Here is a 7,940-nt window from a genome sequence, read left to right on the forward strand (position 1 = left end):
CGAAAATGTCAGATAAGATGCGATAGCTGGGCAGGCAGTGTGAATGCAGCGTAAGTAATGGCGTTGAGTCAGAGACAGTGGATTTTCTAGGGAAATAGAATGTCTCAGGAATAGGAGGAGTAACAAATGTTTTGGCCAGTATTGGTTTAGGGAAGAAACCTTCCCAGGGATAAATGAGATTGATGGTTCTCAAAGTGAGAACCCATCACCAGCAGCATCAACCTCATATGGGAAATTATCATAAATGCACATTCTTGGGCCACATTCCAGACTTACTGAATCTGAAACTCTGGAGTACAGATGTGTTTTAAAAAGCCCTTCAGGTGATTCTGCCAGACTCAAGTTTGAAAACCACTGGTCTAGAAGAAGCAATGATTTTCCAAAAGAAAGGAATGGAGACTTGCCTGGAAGCTCAACTAGGAAGGAGCTGGGAGAGTGTTGGGAAAATCAGAATCATGCCCAGTGGCGATGCAAAGTGTGCAGATACTGACAGCATGATCTGTGGCTGAACCCAGGGTTATATTTCACTAGTCATTGTCTTAAACAGTAAAGTTTCCCAGATCGGAAAAAGAAAAACTGCTCTACATATGATAAGGGATATTTGAGATTAGTTTCCAATGAAATTATATTCATAAATCTGGCCAAGGTACATTGAGACAATTGACATGCACTAAAATCATTTAAAACATTTGCTCTAATTTGGGCAATCTCAGGCATTTACACTAAACCAAAGTACCTGTCTTAGGCAAACTACAATCACTGAGCATGCAACCTGTCAGAGACTATATAACCCTGGAAGAGTCTCTAAAATCAGCCACATAATAAGGAATATTTTATAGGCTTATCATGTCACACTGACATAATGAGAGCAAATCAAAAAACTTTTAAAAGGCTACAGCATTAATGCATATTTACTGTAAGTTCTGCACACCTATGCAAAATATGAGAAAATTACTAGCTTTCTTATAGTTGTGGAGGATTAGCACAATTTAAAATTGTAAAAGTACCACATGAATTAAACTAAAATGCCATTTAGCAGATTTTTCCAAGTTATGTGTCTAAAAATTTTTCCCTTTACTAGCATTACATAAATTTTATAGTTTAAATAGGAAAGATGTTTTAGTTGTGTTTGTTACTAAAACGTGAACCTTTATTCTTGTGAGACATGGACTAATACTATTAAAATTATTCTAAAAAGTTGTCATTAAGTCAAGAAGCTATAACCGAATATATTGAGAATGCTGTCAGTTTGACTGAAGCTTGTAGGTGATTTTTCAATACACCTTCTGTGTAGGTCGAATATTTATACAACTAAGTAGCTAAGAAGTTGTATCTAACCAGTTAAAATGGCAGTGACCTTTGAGATAGTTAAGTATTTAATATTCCTTTTGGAACTTAAAGCACTTTTTCATGATTAACAAAAACGACACTTGTTTCCTCGTGCTCATGCTATTTGAGAGAATAATCCCTTACTTCTCCTTTTATCTTGAATCTGAGACCCTGCCTGGTATGAACCCTAGTGTCTAGCTGTCCCTTGGAGTGTACCTCTGGTTTCTGTGCCTACCATACGTCTAAGGGGCTATTCTGCCATTATATAAAAAACACTACGTTTTGTGTTGGAAATTTCCCACTGCCCATCCTCAATTAATTCTCTACTCTTCTCCATCCTGCTCTGTGCCCCAGGAAGCTGATCAGTACAAACTGCATCATCCCAGCTAACTGCCTTACTCTCTGGTTTGGTTTGCATTCAGCCAGTGTGGATCATGGGCAGGAGAGGAAAATGTACAAGGAGGGTGAAGTCCAAGAATTGATTCCCTCTGGCCCCTCCCTGTTAGGCTGAGACCAGTTGGCTGCATTCTCTACCAAAGGGCACAGCTGCTGGAGGGCCTTCTCCTGCAGTTACTTTCTCTGGATTCCATTAACCGTTCCCTCCTTTCCTCTCATTTCTCTTAACCCTGTTAAACTGTCCTCAGTTACCCATGTGAGTGGGCCATCTCTTTTCTTCAGAGGCCTTGACTACTGCAATTGTTAACAGACATCTGCTGGGCACATAACAACCAAAGAGACAGTACAGTACCAAAGCCACGACATTTCTTTCTTTTGCCCTTTCACTGGTTTTCAGGAAGTCAGAGATGTTTGTATCACAGTGACATGTCTAATTTAATTTAGCAAAGCAAAATAAGTACCAGAGTAGAAGTATTAAGGCACCTTAACTTGATAGAAAAATAAATTGATGCAAGCCATGATGACTTATGTCTATAGAACACTTTATAGCTTATTAGATGCTCTCACGCACATAATCCCCCTTAAAAAACCATGTCTGGGAAATGATGATAAAAGAGAGAAAACCTGACTTCATAACTTTATAGCTCAAGTACAATGTTTTATGTATTTAGGGAGCATCTTGTTCTATATCTATGTATGTAGCCATTTTGATGCATATAAATCTCATGCATATGTGAAGTCCCTTAGTAAGCATTCAATAAATGATGGTTCCTTTCTCTAATTCCATATGCAGTATCTAATTTTGCTATAGTATTGAATGATATCTGAATAATTGCCTGGAATTTTAAAAATTTAAACAAATATGCTATGCTGAAGGAGCTTACAGTGCAGTTAGGAGGTAAGTTATGTACTATTATTTTTCTACTTATTATTTAAATCACCACCTCAGAACCTAGTGGCTTAAAAAATAATAATCATTTATTATCTTTCCAAGTTCCTGTAAGTCAGGAGTTTGGAAGTGGCTTAGATAGATAGTTTTGCCCCAGTCCTCTCATGTGGCTGTTTATCTTGACCAGATTCTGGAGAAAGGATCCATTTCTCAGGTAGCTCACTCACATGGCTGGCAAGTTGATGCTGGTAAATTGGTTCCTATCCACGTAGACCTCTCCACAGGGCTGCATGAGTGTCCTTATGACATGTCTTCCAAGTGAGTGATTCAAGAGAGTAAGGCTAAGTTGCAATACCTCTTATGACCTAGTCTGGGACTCACACACTGTCATGTCTGCATTACTCTATGGGTCACAAAGGCCAACCCTGTTCCAATATGGAAGTTGAACACACAAGGGTGTAGATACTGGGAGTTATCTTGGATGCTTGCTACCATATCCACTTAGAAGATAAAACAATAATGAGATCAAGTATCCAAATGATGGTTATTGAGGGACAATTCTGTGGAGAGTCAAAAGAGGGGAAATCAATGAGGCTTGGAATTATAAAGAAGGCTCAGGGGATGAGGTGGCACTAGATTTGGAATGGTAGGATTTGGAGAGGGGTAGAAAACATGGGCGAACAAAAGCTTTCCTGGACAATGTAACAAAGCAGGGATGACCAAGTATATTGTGCCTGAGTACTCCTAAAGATGAGCAATGGGAGGTTGAGAGTAAATTGGAGCCAAATTAGGATTGGAATTTAATCCTTGCAGGCAATAGAAAAGCATGTAACCGACATAATGACCTTCATACTGTAAGATGAAGCTGGTGGTAAAGAACTTATTGGAGTAGGAGAGTAAGGAATACTTTGGAACTGTTGGAAGTCATGAAAAAAAGGAGAGGATGTCAGGGACATTTTAGGGGAAGAATTAACAAGGGTTAGCTGTGGACAAGCCCACCCTGACTTCATGTCTTCTAATCCAAATAACCCAGAGAATGAAGGTGCCCATAGTGAGAACAAGAGAAGCTATTTTACTAAGAAAATTTCAAACATAAACAATGGTACAGTGAAGCCCATGTACATCATCCAGCTACAAAAATCATTGACCCACATATGCCAAGCATTTTATTTATGTTACTTTATCTTAATACACAAAGAAGATTAAAAAAATTGCCCAAGAATATACAATTAGTAGATAGTAAAGTTGGGATTTGAATTCATGTCTATATGGCTTAAACATTCTGACTCTTTCTACAATAGTAAAAGTAGAAAAAGGAGAAGATATAACCTTCAAAAACACCTTCACAGATAGACTATTGGCTTGATAAAAGACTTTATCCTTATGTTGACAATGCTGGCACACATACATTATTTAAATTATATATAAAATAAACATAATTTTGAATCAATGCATATTTGAAAATCAAAGTACCCATAATATATACACATTCCTGACAAATTATCATAGGCATCTTACAAAAGCTTGTTGAATCAGATGCAAGATCATTCATGGGAGTAAAAAAAGAGTGGGTAAATTACATACCTATCATGCCAACTGATTCTGCAGATAAAAACTAAATTAATGTTTCTTCTTTACTGAATTCTGGTAATGCTTAGCATTCTTCTTGAACACTGATTTTTATTTTGGCCCCTTATTTAGATTAATTTAAAGTATAGGGGATCATGTCTGATTTCTATTTTGCCTCTCTCATAGAGCCCAGAACCATGCTCAACATATAATCAGAACTCAGAATATATTTATGGAAGAATTCAATAAGTTGACTGAGGCTAAGATTCTTCTTTGTTTCTCATCCACTCCATTGCCTATATCAATAGTGAGAAACATATAACTTCTGTCGGAACTGTCATTTTAAATAAACGAGCATCCTGTTGTACTTGTCATGGTTATAGGATGCAGGGAAATGTGTTTTCACAATAGGACTTGAGATTTGCCTGTGACTGCTGCTGAGGCAACAGAAGAAAGGGAAGGCATCTGGGCTCCTCTACTGCCTGACTCCCCTTGGGGTGATTTTTGAACTCTACCATTACTCTATCGGTTGCTTCCACCTTGGCAGACATATAGGATCCTATGGTAATTTAAATATGGTGACAAATGCCAGGGTTTTCTCTTTATGTCTTATCAATTTTCTATTTTACTAAGGTAGGTGAAATCAACAGTGACTGTGAAGAGGGAAGAGCATAAGAACAATGCAGCGCATGGGGGATAAATGATTCTCATTTGGAAGGTCACTAACCTGGATCAGTTTCAATGAAATGATGCTGTTAAATACAGAGAATTTCTGGAGGGAGAACTTGGAAGTCAAGGAGAAAACTTTGTAAATACTTAGCCACCCGGCTGTATTTCAGAGCATGATTTCTAACCAAGAGCAGGCCAAATTATTTCCCTAAGTATTTCTGGGGGCCATTAAATGTTTATGACAACGTTTTATAATGAAGACCTAAATTTTTATTATGCAGTTCGAAATCACCACCATGTCCTGTAAAGTTAAATCCAGTACTTGAAGAAAAGCCAGAACAAAGTCTTATGAATTTTACTCAGAGAGTCTTAACAGTAAACAAATTAGGAAGATCCTGCAACCATTCTGGAAATCTGCTCTTACCATGATGCTAGGAACTCCACATGAGATGAAATTCAGCAAATTCTGATGTTGAAGTTTGGTATTTTGTTAAGAAAAAGATGTGATATATATATATATGTGTGTGTATGTATGTATGTGTGTGTATATGTATGTGTGTGTGTTTATATATATATATATATATATATATATATATATATACACAAACACACACAATGGAATATTATTTAGACATGAGGAAAGAGGGTATCCTGCTGCCATTTGTGACAGACGAACTTTGAGCACATTATGCTGTGAGATTAAGTCAGATAGAGAAAGGCAAGTACTCTATGATATCACTTAAGTGTGAAATCTAAAAAAATCAAACTCATAAAAAGCAAACAGTAACGTGGTGGATACCAGGGGGTGGGGGACAGGGGGATAAGATTGATGTTTCTCAAGAAAACAAACTAGAAAATAAGCTGTAGAGGTCTAAAGCACAGTATAATGAATAGAGAGAACAATGGTGTATTACAATCATCAAACTTGCTAAGAGACTAAAATTTAACTATCCTATCCACTGAAAAGAAGGAAAAATCATGTAACATGATAGAGGTGCTAAATATTGCCACAATGGCAATCATATTACAATATATAAATGTATCAAATTAGCATATCATATAACTTAAATTTGCACAATATTGTATGTCAAATCTATTCAGTTTAAAAAAGCGTGTCCTTCCTTATATTGATATATAAATATTGTCCCTGCAACTTTTATCCATTGACCATAGTTACAAAGCTTTAGGGCCACAGAAGAGCGAGGTTTTTTTTTATCTTAAGGATTTTTTCCCCTTTAATATAAAAGTATAACTACAGTGGTCCAATGTAATAATATAAAAAAAGTTCTCGTACTAAAAAAAAAAGTACCATAATACTGTACATACAAAAACTGTTCAACGAGAATGATTTAAATATATATGTTCTTTTCCAGGTCTGGAAGACACAAATGTAAAATTCGGCAAGTGTATTGCTGGAACATGTGTCCAGGGACACTGTGTTCCCCTTTCTCTTCCCCCTGTCCCAGCCCCACCTTCAGAGTCCCCTGAGCTTGGATCATGAGCCAACAGCGTCCCTGAAAATAACCAGAGCCAAATGTTTACTCAATGGAAGTCATTATTCAGTGAGCCACTGCTTACCATGAACTATGAAAAGCACAAGTTTTAAGCCCAGCCAAGATTAAATTCAGACGGAGGTCCTCCCATTCCCTGATTTGCTACTAGAACTGCTTTTGTTGGACCCAGCTTTGGACCCCAGTTTGGCTTTTTTTCCCGGGGACCATGGGGGCTATTTTGGTGATTGTAGGCCTGGATTGCCAGATCCAGGCATTCCTGAGCCATTTTGATTTACCTCTGCAGAGTCTCCAGGTCAGCTGGGAGGTTGTCCTCATGGCTGCCGTACTGTTGTTCCTGGGCGATGTTGGCCTTATTTTGCTTGTGGGCAATCTTAGCATTGCTGGACAGTTCGGTGTACTGGATTTGATATGGTTTGATGGCAATGTTATAGCCAGGGGGAGTAGATGGTGTATTCCAAGTGAAAGGATAATTATAAGCAGCTGGATCTTCCAGTTCCCTCCTTTTATTGTTTAGTGAGTCTCGAATTGTCCCACATCCTAAATGAAGCATCTCCCAAATGTTAAGCAATAGGCAAAGGCCTGTAACACCATACATTATCAGAAGAAAAATGGTCCTTTCAGTGGGTCTAGAAATAAAGCAGTCTATCTTATGAGGGCAAGGAATTCTGCTGCACACATAAAATGGGTGGAGTTGGAAGCCATACAGAAAGTACTGCCCTATCAGAAAACCCACCTCAAACATGGTCCTTGCCAGCAGCTGCAGCAGGTAGATTATCATGAGCCCATCCTTCCGAATCTGCCATTGCCCATCATGCTTAGGTTTAGATTGGTTCTGATCTTTATTTTCTTTTTCACTTTCTAATTCCATTTCTGGATACATCGTGGGATCCTTTTCATGGTCCTCTTCTGTTTCTTCCAGAGCCCGGTGCTGTTTCCAATGCATTGCATAGGGTTTGCTCCGATCGGCCTTCTTGTCTGCTTCACCGTGCTCCATTTTGGCAACCTTATGAATGGTATAGCCCAGGTACATGACAGAGGGGGTCGCCACCAGGATGATCTGGAACGCACAGAAGTGCATGTTGGAGAGGGGTGCTAAGTCATCATAGCAGACGTTCTCACAGCCTGGCTGCTCTGTGTTGCACACAAATTTGCTTTGCTCGTCATAATAGATGGATTCTCCTTCTATGGCTGTAAGGACAATCCGGAAGAAGATCTATACCGTGAGCCAGATCCTCCTCACAAACGTGGGGTGGTTGTGGATCTCCTCCGGCAGGCAAGTGAGGAAGCTCCTACTCATGGGGACTGAATTGCCTTGCCCTGTTATCCAGAATTTCTAAAACCCAAAATTTTCTTAGAGAAATGTTTTGCTTACAAGTTTTCCAGATTCCCTTGGTCAGCGGGGTTCCCCGGGGCCACCTCCAACGCCGGCCACTGGCTCACGTGCCCCGCGTTGCTGTTGCCTTCGCCTCGGTCTCCAGCCAAGGCCGAAGCCACTCCTGCCACTGACTCCCGCAAGTTTTTCAGATGAAAAACTTCTCACTACTAGACTGACTCACTTATTTTCTTCTCCTGGG

The 7,940-nt window shown here is 39.0% G+C and overlaps 1 pseudogene across 1 annotated transcript; it reads right to left on the reverse strand.

Moving 5' to 3' along the window:
• Positions 1–6,476: 6,476 nt before the first annotated feature.
• LOC307061196 (gap junction gamma-1 protein-like) lies at positions 6,477–7,663 on the reverse strand (annotated as a pseudogene). The gene has a single exon. The product of its transcript is annotated as a gap junction gamma-1 protein-like (transcript).
• Positions 7,664–7,940: the final 277 nt, after the last annotated feature.

This window comes from Hyperoodon ampullatus (assembly GCF_949752795.1).
Source record: "Hyperoodon ampullatus genome assembly, chromosome: 12".
Classification (NCBI taxonomy): domain Eukaryota; kingdom Metazoa; phylum Chordata; class Mammalia; order Artiodactyla; family Ziphiidae; genus Hyperoodon; species Hyperoodon ampullatus.